Below are 25,063 nucleotides of genomic sequence, written 5' to 3'. Positions count from 1 at the left end.
TTGACTGTCGAGTCTTGAAGCGGCAGGCAGGGGTTTACGCCAAAACACCATGGCAGGCACTCAGTTCTCGGGTACAGAAGCTCTTCGTTGTCCTCTTTGTCTTTAGGTCCATCAAATCTGAAGTTCTGGGTCAAGGGGTGCCCTTAAATACTCAATTAAGGGGCATTAAGAGGAGCACCAGGTAGTAGTCAATGGGCTACCTACCTTGGGCTGACTAGACCCTCTATATGACCTCTTCCTGTGGGGAGTGGGCATAATGCTGACACTAATAGGTTTAATTCACACCAACAAAAGATGTACGATTCTGAAAAGTGGAATTCACATCAGCTGGCCCGCCCTAGGGGCGGTGCTGGCTGAGTGTGGGCACACCACCTAATCTAACTATTTTTCAAGCCTGTCTTGCTGTCAGAAAAGTGGGGTCAGGGCATGGAGGTGGGCACCTCCACTATCAGGAGAGATCTGGGTCGCATACTAAAGTGTTAGGGCCTCCGAAGCTTCCCACTCTGGAATGTCCCTCCTGCTTATAGGAGGTGTAAACACCTCCGCCCAGAGCAGGCTATGTTCCTGTCCTCCGAGAGTGAAGAATCTCACCTCACAAGGTCAGAAACCTGTCAATAGTGGCTGTCTGGTCGAGACAAGTGAGCCAACACACTAGTCTGTATGTTTTCAGGGGGCATCTCTAAAGTGCCCCCTGTGTGCATTTATTAATAAATCCAGCACTGGCATCAGTGTGGGTTTATTACGATGAGGTGTTTGGTACTAAACACCTGCGTGCACAATGAAGCCATCATGTAGATGGGGAACTTGTAATACTGAGTGTCCCACCCATGTACACGTTACAGCTTCCCTGTGCACTGTTGATATCTTAGGGTGAACTTAGATATCACCAGGACATATTCACTCAGGCAGATATGCCCTCACATTGTCATGTAGTTCCTATAAACCTATATAGAATCTGTGCGTTTAGACAACATAGACTGTGGGATTAGTATCCAGACTGATTCCAGACGCCCACACCGGGGATGTTCGCCTGTATACCAGCTAGCTCACAGTGCCACTGTAAACTCTTCTTACCAAGGAGAGAATAGTTCTTGGAAACTATTGAACATGACAACTCTGTCCCATCAGGGATCGTGGAAACAGTACAGTACTTTTTTTTTGCTCAGTCACTCGTGCTCACTTTGTCTCAGAGAGATACACAGAATAAACGGTGGGGACGTTTTTTAATAAGCATTTATTGACCAGCGTCATTCTAGTGTAAAATAGGTGTGCTGAACAACCATTAGACAGAAACAGATATAAATGATTATAAGCACCATTAGAGTAAATGGATGGAAGATTCCTACCATCGTGCTAAAACAATATATACAGGCAGGAATAAAAATACATGACAAAAATAATGCGTACTCCTACGATGCAACCCTAACTAGATGTACCTAAGTGAACCTAGCATGTATGTAGGTGTATAGCCAAGAATCCCCCTTGGCTGAAGTCAACCCCATTACCTGAAGTGAGAGACTGTGGGACCTTGTCTTGGTCTCGAGATGAACACCCCGCGAGGGATGCTAGACCACTGCGAGCTGGAGTGTCTGTGTGCAGGATCCTCAGCGTCTCACGTCAGTGTGTCAGCATGGAAGTCTTTCTCCTCTTCCTGCCTCAGCAAAGATATGGTATATATATATATATACCCTAAAGGTACCCTCAGGGGTTCTACCTTGCTATGTCATGTCGGCCGAGGATGAAGAAAGGGATGACCCTTATACATAGTTATTATGCAGAAGATGGTAATCCTCATGCATAATAAATTAGGCTAGTTTTCTGGGAAAACCACACAACATTTATGCAGAACCTTAACTAGGCAAAAGGTCATGACCAAAATACCGTTATATAGTACAATGGCAGGGAAAGTGTAAGTGAAAGGTTAGGTGATAACCAGGCCTATATTGGGGTACATTACAAAACATAACAACATGGTTATAGTGCACCTTGCCTTAGGGCTGTAAGGCCTGCCATAGGGGTAACATACCTATACCACAAACAGCTTTTGGCTGGAATGGCACACAGGGATGTGTGCCATGTCGACTCGTCGGTTTTCTCTGCACCTAGACACACAGGCTGCAATTGCAGTTTGCATGAGCTTTGTGAGGGTCCCCTGGGGTGGCACAATTCATGCTGCAACCCTTATAAACATTCTGTAGGTCCAATGTCCTAGGTACCAGGGATACCACTTACTAAGGACTTACAAGGATCCTAAAGGGGTGCTAATTGTGGAGAGTTGTACAGTTTAGGGAAAGACACTGGTGCTGGGGACTTGGTTAGCTGGAACCCAGCATATATTCAGTCAGAGTTGTGCCAGATACCAGGCAAAAAGTTTGGGGTATTGCAACAAAACCCAGTTTCCTACACCAGCCCTATAAGTAGTTTGATGGGCAAATTATCTTAGATTCCAAGAAGCCATACTATCAAGAAGAAGCTTGACTTGAACCTCTGAAATATTATCTAAATGAAGATTCAAGTCACCAAGGACTGCTAAGCTAGAAAATTTTAAAAAGATATTTTGAGAGACCTTTGTCCAAGGAAGCAGTAAAATCTCCAGCGTAGCCCGCAGGGCGATAAATTAAAGCACCCGCCAAGAATGCATTGGTCGATATTGAGAGACAGGAGCCCAACGCTTCAGCCCCCTTTAGATCTTTCATCTCAAAGTACCACATTTAAGACTCTTTTAAAAAACAATGGTCATACCCCCGCCTCCTTACTTCATTTGGTTGTGATGCAACATAGTATAACCTTCAGGAATAACAAAAGCCACATCCAGGCTGAGTTATCTGACATCACTTATCATTAAGAAAGGGCACATCGAACTCCTCCTCCCTCAACAAGTCAAAAATATGTCGGGCATTTTTATGCAGTGAGCGAACATTGATTAGGGCAGATCCAATATCTGGAGGTTCAATAGAGCTCTGGGAATTAATAAAAGCAAAATCAGGGAATGCCGCCTACTGGGTCAGGCCCAGGTAGAGAACAATCACAGTGAGTACAGGTATAAAGGCAAGCAATTCAGCTGGGACAGGTTCATGCAGATGCAGTAGGGTCCCAAATGTAGAGTGTGAAGCTCTGCTGGAAAATAAGAAATGCGCCAGCCCTTGGCTGGAAAAATCAGGCAGCGTGGCTAGTGCTAAGCACAATCTGGGCGCGGACATGCACAGACGGGCTTGCCTTAGGCGTGCCAGTGGAGCATCTGCGCATCAGCTCGCTTTATATGACAAGAGAGAAGAGACTAGACCACTAACCGGCCTGACACAAAAATGGCGGCTCCTTAAATAAACCCCACCTGCACCTTCTGATCTAAAGTGACTAGTGCAGTAAGGGGAATAAATCCCAGCAAAGATATTTTACTCCGTCAACCTAGGGATAAAGGTGCGTGCAAAAAACAAAACCGCAAGAACACACGCTCCACACTAATGAAAAACACAATAGACTGTGTTACACATCAGACAGTGGTGCAAAATATATAAAAAAAATCAGAGCAAAGTAACTAAACTCACAATTTAAAAACACAACAGTGTAGGCATAAATAACAGTGAGCCCTTAATCAGAAGAGTCTTCATATAGGAGCCGATTCCGATCCGGGTTGGAAGGGCACGAACGCGATCCGGCGGGAAAAACTACGAGCCGTATGCGTGTTTTCTGGCCGACTCGTACAGCTGTACAAGCGAGCAAGTACGATGCGAGCTACGTGAGATTCACTGAACGAGTCGTTTCCGGGTCCGAACCGCACCGTACGTCTCGGTCGGAGGCTATCCGTGGCGTGCAATAGTTGCGATTTACAACCGAGCCAGTACGATGCACGCGTCGGACTGCCTGTGCGAGCCGGAGTGACCTGCTCGCAAAACGTCCAGGTGTTTGCCTTTGGGGGTCCACGCCGGACCCCCTGACACCCGCAGCCCTACGACTCGGACATAGGGGGAGACCTATGGGTTTCCCCAACACAGGCATGCACGGTGCGGATGGCACCGACGCGTACCCACTGTAGGGGGCGCACTTTTCCGCGACGTACCCATTCAGTCAATGGGAGCCCATGTACGCGTCGTACCACCGGCTCCCATTGACTTCTATGGGAGTCCGACCGAACCGAGTCCGGCAGCATACGGCCGCATCGTACTCGCTGGGTCAGACTGCAGGCCTCCGGCTCGGTCGGAAAACACTCCGGATCCGGCTCGGTCGGAGTGCTTTCCGACCCGGATCGGAATCGGCGCCTTAGTGGAGGTAGTGATGAATCCTTTATGGGAGGAGTCTCAGGGAATCTTCAGGCAGTGTTACTTATGCCATGCTGTCTCTGCTCTGGAGGTTATCCTCACAGAGAATCCTGCAGCATAGAAGAATATTTCAAACTTCCTAAACAAACTGGAGGATTCCTGTAATCTCCCATCTCTAAATCAGCCTTTGTACCTAAAATGTACCTGCAAGAAATCTATTTGCTGCTACCCGATCTTTTTTTTTACCTTAATATATGCTACTTTTGACTTCTGGTAAATTTGGGCAGGGCAAACAGGCCAAGCTTGCATGTGCCATTCGGCAAATGATAACCATTTTTTGCTACTTCATTGGAATATTTAACATTTTAAAGCCGTGGGAAGTACGCAAATAATACAGGATGCTATTCCATATGTCAGCTTGTGGCAAAAACGTTTGCCATTGTTCACTCAGCAAAATCTATCAAATTAACTTAAAAGCATACTTGTAACATGGCAGGCCAGTCCTGTAAACTGAACCCATTTTTGCATTTGGGATACCAAGCTAAACCCTCTCTGCGCCAGTTGTTGATGTGCCTTATATACTTTAGCCCCTTGCTATGGTGCTTATGCCTACAATGTGGGTTCAGCACGGAACCGCATTTTAAAAGTAGCAACATGAGCAAAGGGTAGAGTTACAGGTAAATTTGCACACTAATAGAAAGTACATAGGGTTTGATTTAGTTCTTGCTGGACGGGTTACTCCTTCACGACGGTAATGGATATCCCGTCTGCCGAAATATAAGTCCCATAGGATATGATGAGATTTATATTTCTACCGACAGGATACCTGCCACGGTTATGATGGAGTCACCTGTCTGCTGGGATCTAAATCAGACCCATAGTCTCAAAAGACTGTTTATTTCAAAAGTAGGCGTGCAAAAAGAAAGGAGCGTCATTTTCAAGACAGATAACTCTCCTGATGAAAATGATCATCATTGGTAAACATGATATGGATTTGATATGTTGGAAGGGCAACTTTTTTAAGGTTGCATATTCCTGCTTTGTAAAAATCTTGTTTGGCCTGGCGGTCTCCGCCAGGGCAACGGTGAGTACTTTCTTTTACATATGCTCTCGTGCCACGAGAGGTGAGTTTGCACTAGGGATCCAAAGCTTTCGTAAATCAAACTGAATCCTGGCCTATACATTACGCAATACCGGGGAAGTCAAGGGAAGTTCATGCTGTTCAGAGCTCCCATGAAGACCGGCCTGACAGTCAGTGCAATTAGTTTTCACAAATGTCAGTGTCAGCGAAGCGACAGAGCGGGCACTGATACTTAGACAAGGCTCAGTTCTCCCATCTTGCAATGCTAGTGATTAACGCATTGCGGTTTGGTTTTGCTGTAAGTCATGCCACGGAACCAGCAGCACATGGAAATGAGAGGACATAAGAAGACAGACTTGGAAGATCTCTAGCTTGCCTGCTGATGGATGGAAGAGAGGCTCTACCTTCAACATTAATTGCGGTCTCTAAAGACGTTCTCTCAAGTCAAGGAAGCGGGACTCTTGTTAACCCACAAGATCTCCATAGGAGAAGTACCCCAAGCGGCTAAAAAGCTTTTCTCTTAAGACGAACTTTGACCTCCAGAAAACTTTCTAAGTCAAAAGACAAATCATGGCAACAATTTTCAGCGTTATTACACTCAGAGGGGCAGATTTACAAGCCCCTTGTGCCTCTTTTACGCCGCCGTTGCGCCACTTTTGTGACGCAGCGGCGGCGCAAAGCCAGCACCATGGTGCGGGGTACTTACAACGTGACGCATCTGGGAGATGCGTCACGTTGTAAAGCCCTGCGCCACATGTAGGCGTTCTGGCGCCGGGGGGGGGGGCGATCCGGCGCAGGAACTCCTCCTAAAAGTGGCTGAGTGAAATCTACAAGATTTCACTCAGCCACTTTTAAGGCCATGCTGCGTCAAAACCCTGCGCCTGCCTGAAGCAGGCGTAAGGATTGACGCAGCATTTTGAAGATAGGGCCCCCCAGAACATTGCTGGAGCTGCGTCGCGCTTGCGACGCAACTCCAGCAATGCGCCGTCTTTACGGCAGCAGATGTGTCACGAATCTGTTCATTTTTGCCCCATGGTGCGCCGCATTGTAAATGCAGCGCATCCATGGTGGCGGAGCCGTGACGCACAATAACTGGCGCATCCCTGCTGATATGCAGGGATGCGCCAGTTATTGTAAATCTGCCCCAGAGTTTTTGCAGCGCGGCGCAAAGCATCTGACTCTTTTTAACCAAATTGCTTGAGGTATTTTACCTTATTTACTTCTTAAATGTAATCCAATGTTGCTGTTTCTGTGCATGTACAACATGCATCTTTCTCTGGAAAAGGCCTTCATGCTTGTGTCCCGCTACCAAGGGTAAGCTCAGGATTCTTCGCTGAAAGCACCAGCACCTACCTGCCTTTACTTCTTGGTGCTGGAGTGTTTCAACCATTTGGTAGCTCCGCTGCAGCTCATATCAAGACAAGACCTGGCTCCTTCACACTGTAACGACGCAGATTCCTGCAATACCTTTGTGTTAGCATCATTTTCAGCACATTTGCTTTCAAAACACTGAAAAACTAGATTTCCTATTGGATTCGAGGTCTCTGCCTCCGCTCTTAGAATGACCCCAGATTCGTGAAGGCCCAGTCTCCACTGCGACTCAGCAGTGTCGAGTGCCACGGAGTGCGTGGGAAGGCGGTTCGCCACTTGAGGCTTTCTCTCATGCTTGGGGTGAGGCTACCAATTGCTGCCTGAAACCACTTGCTTTTGATCGAGGCGTCGCGAGAGGCGAGCTCAATGGAGGCTGCACAACAGGTCGCCCGCGCGGCACTTTCCCGCGCATTCGATCCCCGCGGAGCCTCGTCCGTGGGTCAAGAGCCTCTGCCAGAGTGCATTGTGTTCCAGCGCCTTCTCTTGACCCCCAGAGGGCAGTGTTGTATGCCTGCCCTTGCAGGCCACCGCCATTGTCCACGCATCGCCCTCCCCTGCCCCCCAGGTGGCAGTATAATGTACTTGCCTCCTCCCAAGCCGCAGCCATTGTGCCTGCATCGCCCTCACCTGCCCCCCAGATAGCAGTATTATGTATCTGCGCCTCCTCTCCCCAGCCGCTGCCTTTGTCCCTGCAGCGCCCTCTCCTGCCCCCTAATGGTGGTATTATGTACCTGCTCCCCTCCAGGGCGCCTCCATTGTCCGAGTGTATGGACCCGCAGTGGAGTGGCGGCCTCGCATTACAGCTGAACAGCCACTGAAAAGAGCATCATTGTGGAAGGAGTGGGCGCGAGGGGCTGCAATGGAAACTAGAAATAAAAGACCCTTGCAGGCCGGCTCTTGATTACTCCCGGCCCCCGCCCCCGCGCTCCTTTCCTCCTCCATTCATGCTCCCCCCATCATGCTCTGCCGTCCACCTCCCCTCTCCTTTCCACCCCCTCTCTTCTCTCGTTCATCTCTCCCCCTGTCTTTGGCAGTCTGCCCCTTCCCTCTCTGTCTGTCTGTCCAGCCCTCTGCTCTCCAGTCCGCTCTCACACTCCTCTGTCTAGCCTCTCTCGCAGCCCTGCTGCTCTCTGGTCTCACCCTCCGCTTTTCTTTCATCCCTTGTATTTCCTTTATCTTCGCCCTCATCTCCCTCTTTTCTTCCTTCGACCCTCTTTCCCCCGTTGACCCCATACATTTCAGGTCTCTAAAGCTGCTCTGTCTCTTCCTTCCCTTGTCTCATACGTCTTTCTACATACGCTTGAAAAGCCTCTCATATGCGGTCTCTTCTTTTCCTCCCAGCATCTCTGTACCTCTCTGTTTTTATGTCATGGTCTTTCTCTCGTGCTCTCTCTTCCTGTGTTTCTCTTTTCGCTCTATCTTTCTCTCTCTGTTACTGTCAATTTCTCTCTCTCTCTACCTGGCTTTCTTTGTATCTCTTGATATTTTGTGCAGTGTCTCTTACTCTCTCTACCTCTGGTTACCTTTTTTCTTTTCTTTAACTTTTTTCTTTCTCTTACCCATCTTTATATCTATGTATTGATGTTTTCTCTGTTTCTTTCTAACACGCTCTTTTCCCTTACGCTCCCGGTTTATTTCTCTTGAACTCTTTCTATTCTCTGTCTCATTGTCTTTCTGTCACCTGCACATGATTCTTTTTGTCTCTCTCCACTCCCCCTCCTTCTTTCTCACTTTCTGTTGTTGTTCTCTCTTTTTCTCTTCCTATATCTTTCACTCTCAGCGTATCTCTCAACATCTTTCACTTTCTTTTTCTTTCACTGTTGCACTCTAGATCTGTTTTCTCTTGTTGTATCTTCCCTTTTTTTATCTCCAAGGACCTCCCAGCCTGGTCATCAATTTTCCTTTCCGTAGCTATTCACAGCATTGATGGAAAAGCATTTTCAGGCATTTTATCAATGGCCAGCGATAATTATCGCTGGACGTATTTAGCGATAATAATATTATCGCAGGCTATCTCTGGAATCTATTGCCCTGGTAGCGCGTTATTAACAACGCGTTTCTCCAGGGCGTTAAAATTTCCAGAGATTGCGAGGTTATCGCCCTTTTGCAGGGAACATCGCTGGTTTTCCAGCGATGTTCCCTGCAAAACGGCGATAACCTTGCTGATAGACCCACAGGGTCGTATCAGCACAATCCACCCCCTATGTTAGGGATGGCTAAGTCAGGATTTTAGCAGACGTTAGATTTTGGCGAAAACTGTCGTTTTCGCCAAAATCTAACGTCTGCTAAAACCGTGTGGGCTGCCTTGTAAATATCGCGATGTGAACATCAGCGATATTTGCAAGGTAGTCCATCTTGGGTGCGCTCAGTAAAGCCCACTTTGTATCTCATTAGAGATGCAAAGGGAGGCGTTAGGAAAAGGGTGCTAGCATGCGATTATGCATGTTAGCACCCTCTTGTAAATAGGGAGATAGTTTTATCTCCGCTTTTTTGGCTTTGTTTGCCAAAAAAGCGGAGATAAAGCCCTTGTAAATATGCCCCTCTGTTCTGTAAGCTGTCAGGGGTGCGTACAGAATCATGATCAGCACATTGCATACACAACATGGGCAAGGCATTCGTAGTTACAGATGAGTCACTGGTTAGTTACTTAATCCGATGCGTGTGTAAGTCTGACTTTAGTTCACTCCATCCCTACGAGGCTTTGATATTCCACTGGGGCGCAGCTCAGGGGATCTTTAAGCAAAGAAATATGACAGCATCCGGCGTCAAGTAACAGCCCCATACTGCGTCCATGTGGCAGCGCTGCAAGCTTCTGTCAGGAAAGCCAAGCATCATTCACCCCCAAAATCGAGGGTGAACGAGTCTAGATTCCTAATACATTTATTACAAAAGGAACAAATTGACCCCCCCCCCCCCCACCTTCTTGAAGTGGAGTCCAAATCAGAGCCTAGAAGAGTTTAGCGCCGGTGCAATAAAGAGCTGGTTTCCCTGTGGGCAGCCTCCTTAACAGAGGTGTGAAGCTTCCCTCGCATGCAGCCGATGAAACCTTCCTTCCCAGGAGAGATGGCGGCACAGAGGAATGGGGCCAGAAAAAGATTAATTCCCATAGGTGAGATGCAGAGGCAGTCTCAGGAAATTACTTGTGAATTGCTCTGAGAGCCCCTTGCGTTCAGAGAGGATGTGATGAGTGGCCCGAGCGGCGTCTCCTGAAGATGGAAGAGCCGGCGGCAAACCTCTTCAAGGGTGAAGGGAGTCGAGGGGTCCCTGTGGAAAGGATCGAAGGGAGTCCTTGGTACTTCAAGGAGACGGAGCAGGAGCTGGGACTGTGACCAGTGAAAGGAAGAGCCAATGTAACTAACATGGCTATTTACACAAATCGCCTAAAACTTCTAAATCTGAGCGCGGCCTTCCTTATGTTCTGTATGTTCTCAGATCATGTACAGCGCCAAGACGCCTTCGGGTATATGCTGCGCTTTATACATTTTATTTCAATTCAATTCAATATTTACAAGGCGGCGATAGAAAAGTATCGCCGCTTTTGCGGCCGTTTTCGACCGAAAAGCGGCGATAATTTTATCGCCTAATTAGCAAGCTCGCGCTAACGCGTGAAACCTTGCATTAGCGCACCTATTCTTAACACCCAGCTTTGCATCTCTAATGAGATGCAAAGTGGGCGTTCCAGACCTGACATGACAGGAGAAATGTCGCTAAGCGACATTTCTCCTATCATCAAGCCCCACGCTATGAAGCATAGCAGCAGGAAAAGTAGTGATAACCCCTGTTATCGCTACTTTCCTTACGCCTGCTTCAGGACTGACTTAGCCATGATATCCTATGGAAGGTGGATATCATGGCTAAGTTTGTGAGTCCCTATCAACACGCTAACGCCACATTTCGCGAGATTATCGCTGGGTTTCCAGCGATAATCTCACGTTAGCCTGTTAGCGTGAGGATTTTTATCTCTTTTGAGATAAGCGTTGCTAATAGCACGCTATCTCAGCGATAAAAATCCACGCTAGCCGGCGATAATTATCCTAGCGCTAAGTGCACTTAGCGATAATTATCGCCGGTTGTTGCTGATATGCCCCCTGGTTTTTTTGTAAAGCGCTCTGACACCTTTGGGTATAGTTTGTGCTAAATAAAACTGTATTAAATAAAATAAAATAAATAAATAAAATAAAGGGTATGCGTTGTGTCACTCTATCAGTATTTGGAGAGCGCTCGTCTGCACGTGACAAGTCTCGCTCCACACTCCTGGGTGTCCCACATGGTGTGGTCAAGGGAGGACTGACCACTCATTCAGGCCCATGAGTCCCATATGGCCCGCGTGCATTGCAGGCTTTGGGGCCGGCCACACTCCTCGGTAACAGCATCTCGAAGGGTGAGCCCGTCATCCCCAAGATTGACCCTATGGACTGTCCCCTCCAGTTTATGTGTGCACATGTCCTTGGGCATTCCAGCCGTGTGTATCCCATGAATCTCGGGTTTTCTACCTATTCAACAGTCCTCTGATGTCGACTTGATATGGTCCGCACTATAGAAAAATCTATTTAATTATAAAGATGCATAAATAATTTAAATTCATAAAGTTATATTGCGCAGGGTTCACTCTGCGTCGCAGCGTATAGTGTCTCTTTCCGATCGGTGCAGGCAGGGGTGCAATGAATCCTGATGTTATCATATGTGTTGCATTGTTTTAAAAGACTCAGGGGCATATTATCAATAGACAGCGATAAATATCGCAAAGCGCGCTCAGCGCTTTTTTATTTATTGCCGTCTATTGCTGGAATTTATCGCCCGGTTAGCGCGTTATTAACAACGCGTATCACAGAGGGGATAAAAATTCCACCGATAGCGGGGATATCACCGTTTTCCATGGAACAACGCTGGTTTTCCAGCGATGTTCCGTGGAAACCGGCGATATGGTTGATGATAGGGCCTGTGGCCTTAGCCCCACAATCGACCTCCCATGTTAGGTATGCCTTAGTCAGGAATTTAACGGACGTTAAATTCCTGCGTTAAGGTCGATGTTAGCACGAAAAAGATCAGCGCTACAGCGGACGGGGCCTCGTAAATATCGCAAAGCCCTGTTAGCGATATTTTACACTGAAGTTTTACGAGGCACGCCTACCTTACATCTCATTAGCGATGCGAGGCAGAAAGAAACCGGGTGCTAAGGCAAGGAAACGCACGCTAGCGTGTCCTTGTTAATAAAGTAATACAATTATCGCTGCTTTTCGCCCGAAAATGGACGCTAAAGTGGCGATAATGTTATCGCCAGCCCTTGATAATATGCCCCTAAGTCACATCTAAAGAAAAATTAGGACTTTCCCGACAAACCTGGTACTATGAGCAGGCATGTTACCCATAAACGTGCATAGCGCACAGTCCAAACCTTGCTCTGGCCATGTGGGGGCGGCACTGGAGAATTAGTTTTGTGGTATCCCCTAGAGCGGTGGAATATTGCCTGGCTCCAGTTATAACCTTCAGTGTCACTCTGTCATCCGCCCGTTGGTAGGATGCGCATGTCAGGAAGGGTCTGTGTCGCCTGAGGCCTTGAGGTGGTCAGCGTTTAGATCAAGATGGAATCCATCTTCAGGAACCTCCCTGAGATCCCCAGCAGTGACTGCTAACGCAGCCCGCGGCCTTCTTCCTTTGTGGCCGCTCTGCATGCGAAGCTTAGAGGAGAGCAGTAACTAGGCAGCCTGTCCGCGAATACCCGAGCAAAATGTCCTGCTGATGCCCATCTCGCGACTCCTGAACTTGATGCTTCAGAGAAGTAAAGTAATGGATTGCAGAGCTCTGAAGATCTCTTCTGCGACTGCGAGCACAGTTGCAGCTATCTGCCGCATACCCTGACCTCCGCTCAAGACACTCCAGCTTCTGTGACTTAAGGACTGTGCCTATAGGCCATCCCTGTCACTGAGAAGAATGACAGGTGGATCTCACCATCCTACCAAAAGAGGCAAGTCCCGGGGGCGATGGAGCAGCGGTAACAATAATTTTCATAAGTGAAGGTTGAAAAGTTTTGAAAAAAATTGCAGTTAAATAAATCCCAGGTTACCGATGTTGTGGCGGTGGGAAAGAAAAGACATGCAATCAAGGAATTTTGGGGCGCAAAAATGTTAAGTGAAAAAATTCTACACAGTTTTGCGTAAATTTTCACTCATGTGTAAAGTTTTGTATATGTGGTGGCTTTTTTAACGTTGTGAATTTGCTTGGTGTATTAGTATCATAAAGATGAGTATCAGAACTATATACTTTCCATCACCCTTAATCTGATAACAGGAGAGCTTAATCGAGATGTCAACATGTATGCAAATGATACAGTGAACAGAAGGTGCAGCAGCAAACCCGCTGACACTTCAGGTGCTGTAGCCTTCAGGAGGGCGTTGTGGGTAGGCCATCATTGTCACACCCGACATTGAAGTTTCCCTCAGTGTCCATCATCGCGCCTCTCCTATTCAACATTTACCTCAAGCCCTCGCCAGACCTGATCAGATAATTCAATCAACTATCCTCTCCTAGTCAACATCTACCTGGCCCCCTTATTGCACTTGATGGGACCATTCAACCTCACTTGTTGCAGCTGCTCAAGTGACAGAGAAAACCTTCAAAAATGGATAGCCAGGAAGACCTGTGCAAGTCACGCCTTGGCGATTGCCTTCATGCCTCAGATGCGTGGACGATGAGTGTTAGACCTGGCACCTTGGCATGAGTCTCCCTTCCACTTTTTGTTTCGTTGTGCCTCATGTTTTTGCTGATGTTAGCTGCTCAGAGCACTGTGCCACTGCCAACCAGTGCCACAGTGCAAGTGCTCCCTATATAAAATGTATATGTTGGTTGCATTCCATGATTGGCTTATTTGGTTTACTGTCCGACCTCAGTAAAGTGCACCAGGAGTGCCCAGGGCTTGTAAATACAAACATTGCTGGTGGGCTTGCAGCACTGGTTGTGCCACCCACAGAAGCGGCCTGGTAAAATGTGTCTAAGGTCTGCCACTGCAGAACCTGCGTGCAATCTGGTACTGTCATGCTGACTGGGCAAGTGCACCCACTTGCCAGTACCTAAACCTTCCCGTAACTTCATATTAGTCACCCCTATGGTAGGCCCAAGGGCAGGGTGCATTGTAAGCATAAGGTAGGACAAGCCCTGATGTGTGTGGCATGTCCTAATAGTGAATTACAGCCATTTTCGTTTTTCACTATTGTAAGGCTACCCTGGCCTCATAGGCCAGAATGGGCTGTTGGAATTGTTACATCCTATAATCCTAACAGACCCAGGGAACATGGTAGAAAATCGAGTTTAGTATGCCTGAACTCAGAATAATAAAATACATCTGTTATCAAGGTTTATTTTAATGTTCTGTGTTTGCAAACGCCACTTTTAGAAAGATGGCCTTTGCTTGCCTAACCATTTCAGCCCGCCTCTGCGCTGATGTGTATCTGCTGTCTGGTTTGTGTGAGTGATAGGGCTGGGGAATTCCAAGAGACAGTCTGGGCAGCCAGGTGGTGAATAGGAAGATTACACCAGGATGGGTGGGAGGAGTGCACCTGGACTTTGAATAGGGCTGTGCTCTCCCACCACAATGCTGGCTCCACCCCCTGTGGAGCGTCTGATGTCTCTGCCCTGCACACTGAAAGAAGAAGCCTGCATCATGTCAACAAAGTGCTCAGAAACCGGACCGAACTAGGCAAGGGCCCCCCTAGCCTGCAAGAAAAAAAGAAATGTAGTATAAGTATAGGAGCCCTGCTCCTAAGAACTCAGATCCTGCTACAAGACGAACCTCTGCCTGAGGGGAAGGAACCGGGAAAGCTGAAGGAGGAGTACTGTCCCTGACCTGGGGGACTGGCCTGCAGTGGTTGCCTTGCTACTGAAGGAGAGGAGAAAGATTGCTGATATACTTTGCTTCAACTTGTGCTGTTTAAGGTCTCCAAGGGCTTGTTGCTGAGCTTGCCCCCTGAACGAAGTCCCAGGACCAGTGGACTTCACCCCCCCCTTGAGAATCGCCGCTGAGAACCGCCGTTCTCACCGTGAAGCTGATGCCGAGAGAAGTGTGCGCTCCCCAGATCGGCGCGTACACTAAGCAAGCCTGTGCCCAGCTGTCTGGCCCAAGCAACGCGACTAAGGCCCCCCTACTCCCTACGAGCCGTAGCTCGCAACGTGAAGGAAGGACTTCGTGACGCACTTGTATTGCCCCCTCTCCGCATCGTACTGCTCAGCGTGCCCCCCTACCCCTGTTGTGGGCAGGCTGCGGCGCATGGAGTGGTAGGAACGTCGCTCACCATCGGAGCGTACTGCCTGCTTCGCACCGCGCTTCAAGAAAAGGCGCCGATTCCAAGGTACGGCTCGCACGCCGCAACGAAGAGCCAACGCACCGTACTTTCGCACCGTCCCCTCAAGCATCGTGAATAAGGCCCCCTACGAGCCATAGCTCGCACCGCAACAGGAGGACATCGCACCGTACAACGCGTTGGGATTCAACGCATCGTCGGTGACGAACTTTCCAAGATAAGGTACTGTGTCCGCTCACACCGTAAGGTGTACGCATCGCCCAGAGTGCCTGTAGCAGTTGTGAGCCCCGTTCGTACGCCCCGTAGGGTGTACGCATCGCCCGGAGCGCCTGCAACGCTTGTGAGCCCTGCTCGTAAGCTCTTTTCAGCCCGTACGAACCGTACGAAGTACACGAAGCGCACAGAACTGTTGAAATACGCTTAACATCAAGAACTGCTTATTACTAAAAGTATTGTGTGCCCGTTTTACGTTATTGGGTCTTGTGCTAAGTCTGCCTTTATATAAAATAATTATTTGTGATAAACCCAGTGTGGAATCCATTTGTGGGGGATCATTGAATTACTGTGTGTGGTCACAAATGCTTTACCATTGCGCCCTGAGATAAGCCTTGTCTGCTCGCGCCAAGCTACCTAGAGGGTGAGCAGGGGTTATTGTTAGAGTGTAACCCCTTACCCTGACTGGAAGAAAGGATCCCTGCTTGATACAAGTCCCCACCTGTGTCAACCAGAGATTCCCAATTCGAACAATGAGTGACCACCTAAGATGGACATCATGACCTATGGACAAAGGCAAAGACACAAGGCCATGGACATATGGCCCAAGGAACTTGATGCCCCGATCATTACGCCCAGAGAAGTGAAAATCCTAGAAGTGAAAATCCTAGGAGTAAAGAGGGACTCCGATCTATCCCCGATAACCTCTGCCGACCAAGTCTGAAGGAGCCCCTTCTATGCAATGACGACACTGTGGTACATCTTCCCGTACCTCAGATAGCAACAAAAAATACAAGCAATGCCAACAGTCTATAACTTATCACCCCATGCTTTATAAAACACAAAATGCAACTACTCCAAAGATTCCGCTGCAAGACTCCTCTGCCTTCACCCCAGAGAGCACATGATTCCACCCTGCAAACATTTCACTGGCAAGATGTGGCTGTAAGTTCAATGTTCAAAATACTCTGCATCATCCTCAGAGCCTCCCAAGTACAATGAGCACTATGACTAGGAATTTAATCTAGTCAAACAAACAAAATAGGACACATTCCGTTCCAGGCCTGCACAAAAAACCCTCATACCACCTTGCAATAAGAAATCCATAGAAGGCTTCACTTTATTCTGTTCAGTAGAGTGGTGAAAACGTGATTGTTCCCAAGATAATTACACCAACTGCAAACACAGGGGATAATCCTACCAGTATGATCGCGGTTGAAACCAGTGGAACAGCACGGATCCAGACACCGCACCAAGATGACGGATCCACACACCGCACCAAGAGGACGGAGACAGCACAGATCCACACACCGCACCAAGAGGACGGATCCACACAGTGCACCAAGAGGACGGATCCACACACCGCACCAAGAGGACAGAGACAGCACGGAACCACACACCGCACCAAGAGGACCGAGACAGCACGGACCCACACACCGCACCAAGAGGATGGATCCACACACCGCACCAAGAGGACGGATCCACACACCGCACCAAGAGGACGGAGACAGCACGGACCCACACACCGCACCAAGAGGACGGATCCACACGCCGCACCAAGAGGACGGATCCACACACCGAACACAGAGGACGGATCCACACACCGCACCAAGAGGACGGAGAAAGCACGGACCCACACACCGCACCAAGAGGACGGATCCACACACCACACCAAGAGGACGGAGACAGCACACAATCGAAACTGGAGAGTTCCACCCAAAATAATCTCACAATGACCTCGACATACAGGTGGACTATAATAACTGCGCCTCTCCAATCAATACTAGAATTATCCAGTGATCTCAGGACACCCAATCTGCCTCATGACATATGGGAGTCTATCAACAGTCCACCGCTCTCACTTAACAGGTTTAGTAAACTATGACTACCCTACAATTGACCTCTACCCACAAGATGGAGGACAGTTACTTTAGCCTTTATGATGGTCCTCGGGTATCATTGAGTTGTAATCTGTGTCCCCATATGTTAACATTTACAAATCCATTATCTGGTCCCTCATCATCAACGGGGCAGGCATGAAGGACCCGTAGAGCCTTGCAGGCAACTGGATGGCACAGATACAGGCTGTACCAGCCCTCGAAAATCACCACTCAGTGTTAACCAACCAGACATGTCGAGACCAAAGAGATCGCCATACATAGCTGGGCATCAGAGTACTCTGACATAGACCAACGTGCATCTCCCAAATACTCTTATCCTCTTAGCATGAACAATGTACCATAACAATGAGCAGTGTTGTGGGAGGGGGGTGCGGAGCTGGGTAGAAGGTGCACTCTGAGGCAGGAAAACATACTACAACTGAGCTCGAAGCAGAGCCACTGAAAGAATAAAAGAGTTCCTGAAAAGCAACCGATAAGGAGGAAAGCATAAAGATACAGGAAGTTAGGAGCTGTTCTGAGGAAGGATGCATATGACAACAAGGCGGGACAAAGAAAAAGGATTAACCAATAGTGAGGAAGAGTCTTTAAAGGACAATGGAAGAGAGGAATAAAAAGTCAATGGGCGGGATGTAAGTCCACAGAGTGAATACAGCATGTCTCGAAGAGACAGCCCATGCCCTGCCTAGGCTCGACCTAAAAAGGATTACAAAAAGGCAGTCCTGTTTGGCAAATCCCATCGTTTGACATGTCATAGTGGCAATCATATAAATATGTTTATGTGTTGGGATTTGAGACCTCGCTTTCCGGCATTCCGCCTGGGACTACAGTCCTCCGGTTTTTGAAGTCATGTTTGACGCTTTTGGTGACAAACCTTGAGAGCCGTGCCGAGGTCTTTGCGACTGCAAACCTCAGGAATGCTTTGCTTTTGGGATTATTAGAATTAGAAAAGTTCATTAGAAGTTAAGCACAAACATCAGATCGCCATCGCTTAATGTGGGAAACAGCCTCACTCCAGGCCAGCCCCCATTTTCTAGTTCCTGCTCCCTCGTGCATCAGCAGTGGATTGCACAGTATGAGGCACAGGGGAGGGAAGAAAGATGAGAAAGGATTGGGATATGATGTGAAACCGGTATTTGTTGTCACAGTGCGGGGCGTTAGGCCACCCGAACAGGTGAGGCTGCAGTCTCAGTGACATTTGTGGGACACCCTTTGCATTATCATGCTGTATAGGTTTTTCTATTCTTAAACTCCCTCATAAATAATTCTACCTAGTTCTCATCCTTTCTTGGTTCCGCCTGTCTCTTTCAGTCACCGCTGGGCTGACGCATTCTCCTCCTCTGTACCCCTCTCAGTCCCATAATGTTGGGAACATTTTGGCCCAATTATTTACAATCCCTTTTTGCTGAACCCAACGCTCCAGTAATAACCTCTTTATTTTCTATTAAATAAACAAAAATGCAGATGGACGCTGTTTATAAACTCGGCAGGCAGAAAGGTTGTGCTTGCAGAAGAGAGAAAATTGCGAGCGTGGAGGAACAGATGGTGTTTCTTGTCAGGGGACTCGTGTCGGTGGTGTTGGATGGGAAGAGGGAAGTTTGCCCAGGAACATGAATAGTAATACAGGAAAGGGGGGCGGGGGGGGGGGCAACAGCCAGAGGACAGGAACACTACATGCTGTACACCCGGGATCCGCTGGTTCTAAGCCCAGGGCTTACAGGAAGTGCCTACGGTGATTCTTGGAGCGCTGCGCCGAGGCAGGAGGGCCACTGCGGTGCCAGGAGTGGTGGCAGGATCCGTGCCAGGTTCTTGCCTGCTGCTCACTCCCTGCCCGCCTGTAGGCACAGCAGACTCTATGGGCCTCCCAGATGTCTCTATTGTATGTGTATCCCTCACAGACACTCTCGAATCATTTTAGAGATGGTACCACCAACAATGAAGGGCCTGAAATGTCATTTAAAGACCTAACTCCTAGCAGCCCAGCCGCTGCCTTCAGATGACTTTCCCACACATCTTCAAGAAGATCCTTCAATCAACACTGCATCTATCCCAGTTAGAAATGTTGTCAACAACTCTTCAAAAACAGGAACTTTCCCAGAGTTATGAAAGAAGCCACACACACACCCACTAGAAGGAAGAAAGAAGAACAACGTGGACCCTCACGAGCCCAACAACCACAGACGAACCTCCAATGCGCCTGCGCAAACCCATGGAAAGAGCGCCTTTCATCGGGTCTCAGAAACCATCAAAGAAATCAAACTCCTCTCAGAGGGGCAAACAGCATTCTGCCCTGGAAGAGGCACCGAATCTGCCCTCATTCCAATGTGGGGCAGCCTCAGAAACACAGTCACCAAAACGGGGCAGCTGCATTACCATTCCTGGACCTTTCTGCAGCTTTTGACACAGTGCACGAGGACACGTTACTTCTCAGACTGAGAGATGTTGGCGTAGAAGGCTTCACCCTCTGCTGGGTTTCTTCAACTAAACACAGTTCATACCAGATTCACACTCGGCTTTTCTTTTCAGATTCTTACTGCGTAAAAACCACAAGGATTGATTGTCGCAGCTCTACTCCTTAACAAGTCCCCAAAACCATTACTAAATGTCATCAACAGTTTCATACTCACCTTCTGTGATTATGCAGATGACACACAGGAAATTCTACAACTGGAAAGGGGAAGCCCTAATGATTTAGAAACATCAAAATGTAATGTCTGCCTCATTACCGACAAACTATGGATTTGTTATGGCATAATGTCCCATGCTCCAAATACACACTGTGTTCGACACTTCTGTGTCGACACTCGTGATGTCTGGCCGTGCTCCTGCCATACAGTGAGAGCTGAAATATTCTTGATGAGTGTCAAGAACCCTACTTTGCATTACACTGGCTCTCTAATTCAGTAGAACTCTTGTGGCACCAATGTAGAATCCCTCAGTTCAGGGCTACATGCAGTGGTAAGGCGTAATTAGCCTAAACATTACCAGCAACTTCTGCATAGATTGTCTCTTCCTACACACCATAACCACAAAGTAGCACAACTGGCTTCAGCCCCCCCCCTCGTGTGTGTCAGCCCGGGATGAGACAGCTTCCCGGGCACACACACAGCCGCACCCGAGTAGTTCACAGGTCTTTAAAAGACCATTCAGGGGGCGTGGCTAAGATGGCGGCAGAGTGAGACGTGTTTCTCTGTCTCTCCGGCGCCGCCCAATCATCGCTTTCGTTATCCAGCCCCCTGATGCCCATCCGAGCCTGCTCTGATACCCTCCTGTGTGTGCCACTTACCTGATGCATCAAGCGGTCCTCCTTTTGTGGAGCGGCGACGATCCATGTGCTTTGTGGGCCCATCCGGCCCCGGCCTTGCTGCGGCCCTCCTGCCTGAGATTGATGGTCGCGATCTGCGGCGTGGAGTGGAGGCGGGTGCATCAGAGGTGACCGGTGGCGGTCAGCCGACAGAAATGGCGCTGCCTGGAACTCGCCCCTCGTGTGGGCTGGAGTGACTAGGGAAGGCGGAGCGGCCTGCTCCCGAGCCACCATTTGCAGCTCAGCGGGCCCAGCTCGGCGTCTTCCGGCATGGTGGTTCCTCGGCCAGAAGCTGAGACATTTGCGGAGCCTGGTGCCTTCCACGGTCGGCTTTCCTGAGGTGCAGCGGCGATGTATGGGTTTGGCGGGGCCATCCGGTCCCGGCCTTGCTGTGACCCGGCGGCCCCGCTGATTTGTGCTGATGCCTACACTGGGCGGCATAGAGAGACGACGGAGGCAGAGAGGGTACCATGAGGCGGCCTGGAGGTGGCAGAGGCGCTGACTGCGGCACGCCCCTTCGATTCCCTGGGGGCAGTGCGGAGCGAGCGGTGCGGCCTGTTCTTGGGCCGCTAATCGACTTATTGGAAGACCTGGCCCGCTGCTCCCGGCCCTGAGATTTCGCGGCGGGGACTCGCGCCCTTTCTAGCCTCAACACCTGGCGAGCTAGCGGTGAGTGCTGTTACTGGGGGAAGTGCTCGCCGCTGTGGGGTGCCGCTCGGTCCGCACCTCGGCGGATGGTGAGATTCGCGCTGGTGGTGCGCGTGTGTGGCCTTGCTGCAGGGCCTTGTGGCCTACCACTGTGTTGAGAACCCTGTGCTCCCCATTAACTTTGTGTGATGCTGCGGGGATGAGCGCTGTGACTGGGTGATCTCCCCTTGCCCCTGTCTGGACATTGGCAGGCCTGATTGCTGGCTGAGGGCCTGGGAGGCCGGTGACTTTGGCTTCGGGGACCGCTTTTCATCCCGCAGGCCGGCGCCTCCTTACCTGTACTGTGTTGTGGAGGACCGGTGGTGATGCCTTTTGGGGTCTGCGGAGCGAGGTCCTTCCGCTGCTGCTGCCGGGGTGCTGCGCTGTGCCTTGCGGTTGGTGGGTGCCGGCTGTATTTGTGGAGGAGGCACTCGGGCTGTGCATCGACGGTCGGCGAGGGGCTGGTACTACTGTGTACTAGGGACGGGCTTCGGTGGTGTCATAACGCTGCCCCCGTCTCTTCAGCCTCGTGGGCCCTACTAATCTGATCACGTTGCAGAGGGCCCAGTTTGCTGCCATGTCATCCACCAAAAATAGACGGGACACGACCCTGAAAGACGCTATGCAGAAGCCCACGGGTCCGTCCTCTTCTCAATCGGCTCTGCACTCGCAATCGCCTGAGGATAGTGACCAGCCGGCCACTAAGGCGTTTATGCTTGGCTTATTTTCCGCCGTCAAGGAGGATATTCTGGAACTCCGCTCCCAACTTTCCTCTGACCTTCGTGAAGTGCGGCGCGACGTGGACGCCCTTGGGGATCGTGTCGCCACTGTGGAAGAGCATGATTTGGGACGTGAGGATGATCTGTATCAGCTCCAGCAGGATGTCATCCATCTCATGGAGCAAAACCTTGATTTACAGGCCAACGTCGAGGACCTCGAAAACCGGTCTCGACAGAATAACATCAGAATCCGGGCGGTGCCATGGAAAGGAGTGGGGGACGACCTCCGTGACTATGTTCTTCAACTCTTTCAGCAGATTCTAGGGGAGGGGAAAGAGCGGGAAATTCTGATGGACCGTGTGCTTGCCGAGGGGCGCGAAGGCTCCCCCACCGGACATACTGGCTGTGCGTACATGATTTCCAACTCAAAGAGCAAATTCTGCGGAAGGCCCGTGATCTTAACCCGGTACAGTTCCGGGGCCACCAGTCGACCCTCTTTCAAGATTTAGCTGCTTCCACCCTGGTGAAACGTAGGGAGTTTAATCCCATCACTACTCACCTTCGCGAGAATAACATCCCATATTCGTGGGGTCACCCATTCCGACCTATTTTTAAATATCAGGGTAAACTCCTCCAGCTCCGTTCTTTGGCTACTGCTTATGAAGTACTGGGGTTAGATCGTCCCTCCTCCCCGGCTGGGGTCGCTGGCGCTCCCTCGCGGCGGTGCAGACGTTCGGATGGCTGGCAGCTAGTTGGCTGCTCCCTCAGGGCCCGACGTGTCCACTAGCCTTATGGAGAGGGAGGCTGCGGTTACATCAGTGACACAGGTGACGGACAACAACGGCGCTCCATGAACCTCATATAGCAGGCATCAGGTGGACTTTTTCTCACGGCGCCGGACGGGAGAAGTCCTTGGTTGAGAGTGCTTATCATCAACTACCCTTTGGGGGTTGGATGGCTATTGCCCTCAGTGCCGAGGTGTCATTTCTCATGGTGCCATGTTCTCCACATCGTTTGTTTCACGTGACAGACGGTTGTCTTTCCTAGGGGCCCTGGTGCCCTGTGTTTTGAATTGTTTTTTTGTGTTAGTGGTGTTTTTTCCTGGGTTTGGGGGAGCGGGGTGGGGATAGGGGGAATGGGTTGTTTTTGGGAATGTGTTGGGACTCCGCATCAGTCCTCATGGGTTCGGGGGATGTCTGTCCTAGAGTTGCTGCCCTTTGGCCCGCCTCATCGCTCTGGAGTCCTGCGCTTAGGCCCTGGCTTTCCCCCCCCTGACCTCCATGGGTTGGAGTCTCAAAGTAGTAAGTCGGAATGTAAGGGGTTTAAATAATCCGGTTAAGCGCTCTGCTATCCTGTCCCTCCTGGAGGGAGTGGGGGGGCGACGTGTGTTTGCTGCAGGAGACTCATCTCCTCTCTAAAAACACTAAGCGGATGAGAGATCGGCGGTTCCCTCTACAGGTGTGGTCTTCCGGCACGGCTAAAAAACATGGGGTCGCAGTTCTTTTTAGCGCGATTCTTTGCTACACTCGGAATCAGTGATCACTCTTATACGGAACACGATCATCGCTTACCTGGCAGTTAATGACCAAGAGGGTACGTCTTTAGCGGCGGTTTGGGAGGCCCTCAAGCTGGTAGTCCGGGGTGAGTTCATTGCACTGTCGGCTGCGTTTGCACGCCTGCGTAAGGCTAAGCGTGCGGAGCTGGAGCGGGAGGTGGGATCCTTGGAGTCCATCCATAAACGAACCGGTGCACCTAGGGTATGGAGGGAGCTTGAAACGAAACGGCGCATGCTGAAACACCTAGATCTCGATAGAGCCGAGCATGCGCTTTTGCGCCATAAATTTTACCTCAGCGGGGATAAAGGGGGGCGTCTGTTGGCCCATAAGCTACGTGCGAGTGCGCAGCGGTCCAATCCATTAGGGACTCCCATGCGGTGGAGCATAGTACCGACGCCCTTATTGTGAATTCTTTCCATCATTTTTATCAGCGCTTGTATTCTAGGGAGGAGACCAGGTCAGAGGAAAGGGAGGCTCACCTTGCATCCTGTTGCATTACACCGTTGTTTGCATCCTCGGCTGACGTGTTGGAGTCCGCCATCCGCATTGAGGAAGTCATATCGCCAAATCGCCTGGCCCGGATGGTTTTTCCGCTTTGTTTTATAAGTACTTTTGCGCTGAGCTGGCTCTACTTTTAACGTGTCTTTTTAACTCTTTTCTGGATACTGGGGAGGTAACCCCCTCTATGTCGGAAGCCGCGATCACGGTCATACTTAAGCCTGGGAAAGATCCGAGGGACTGTGGCTCGTTTAGGCCAATCTCCCTCTTAAATATCTACGCCAAGTTATTTGCGAGTATTCTGGAGGCACGTCTCAGCCCTCTGATGGATGGAATCATAGACCCAGATCAATCAGGTTTTATTCCTACGCGTCAGGGCGGGGACAACACCAAACGTATTCTCCATCTTATTGACCTGGTTCACCGCTCTCGGACTCAGGCTTGTCTCCTTTCCATCGACGCCGAGAAGGCCTTTGACCGGGTGGATTGGGACTATATGTTTGCTGTTCTTCACGCTTTTGGTTTCGATGAGCACTTTCTTCGCTGGGTGCACTGTCTCTACGTAGCCCCTAAGGCGTCGGTGAGGGTGAATGGGTGTCGGTCTTCCCTCTTCCCCATCTCCAGGGGGACAAGGCAGGGCTGCCCCCTGCCTCCGCTATTATTCGCGCTCCATATGGAGCCCTTTGCCCAGCGAATACGCTCGAATCCGGATGTTGAGGGTATTAAGTTTGGCGCTGACATACATAAAATTAGTCTCTATGCGGACGATGTTATTCTTTCCCTTACTCATCCGCGTACCACCCTGCGGTATCTGGTGCGCGAGCTTCATGACTTTGGATTGGTAGCAGGCTTTAAAGTCAATTTTTCGAAATCACTGGTACTTAATCTTTCTATCCCCGAGGATGAGGTTAGTGACTTGCATCGGGACTTTGCCTTTCAATGGGTGCACGCTGACATATCCTACCTGGGTATCCGGTTGACCCCTTCCATTGCTAAAACTGCCCACCTTAATTACAAGCTGTTGGTGGAGCAAACTGCTAAGCTGTTATCCAATTGGTCCCGACTTGGTCTGGCCTAGTATGGGCGGCTCGTGGTGATAAAGATGACTGTGTTGCCGCGTGTCCTTTATTTGTTTCAGATGCTCCCGACGCAGCCGCCACCGGGTACCCTCCGGAGGTTGCAGGAC

Source organism: Triturus cristatus, chromosome 12, assembly GCF_964204655.1.
Source record: "Triturus cristatus chromosome 12, aTriCri1.1, whole genome shotgun sequence".
In the NCBI taxonomy this organism is placed as follows: Eukaryota; Metazoa; Chordata; class Amphibia; order Caudata; family Salamandridae; genus Triturus; species Triturus cristatus.
The sequence above is the reverse complement of the archived record's forward strand: the minus strand, read 5'-3'. Positions refer to the sequence as shown.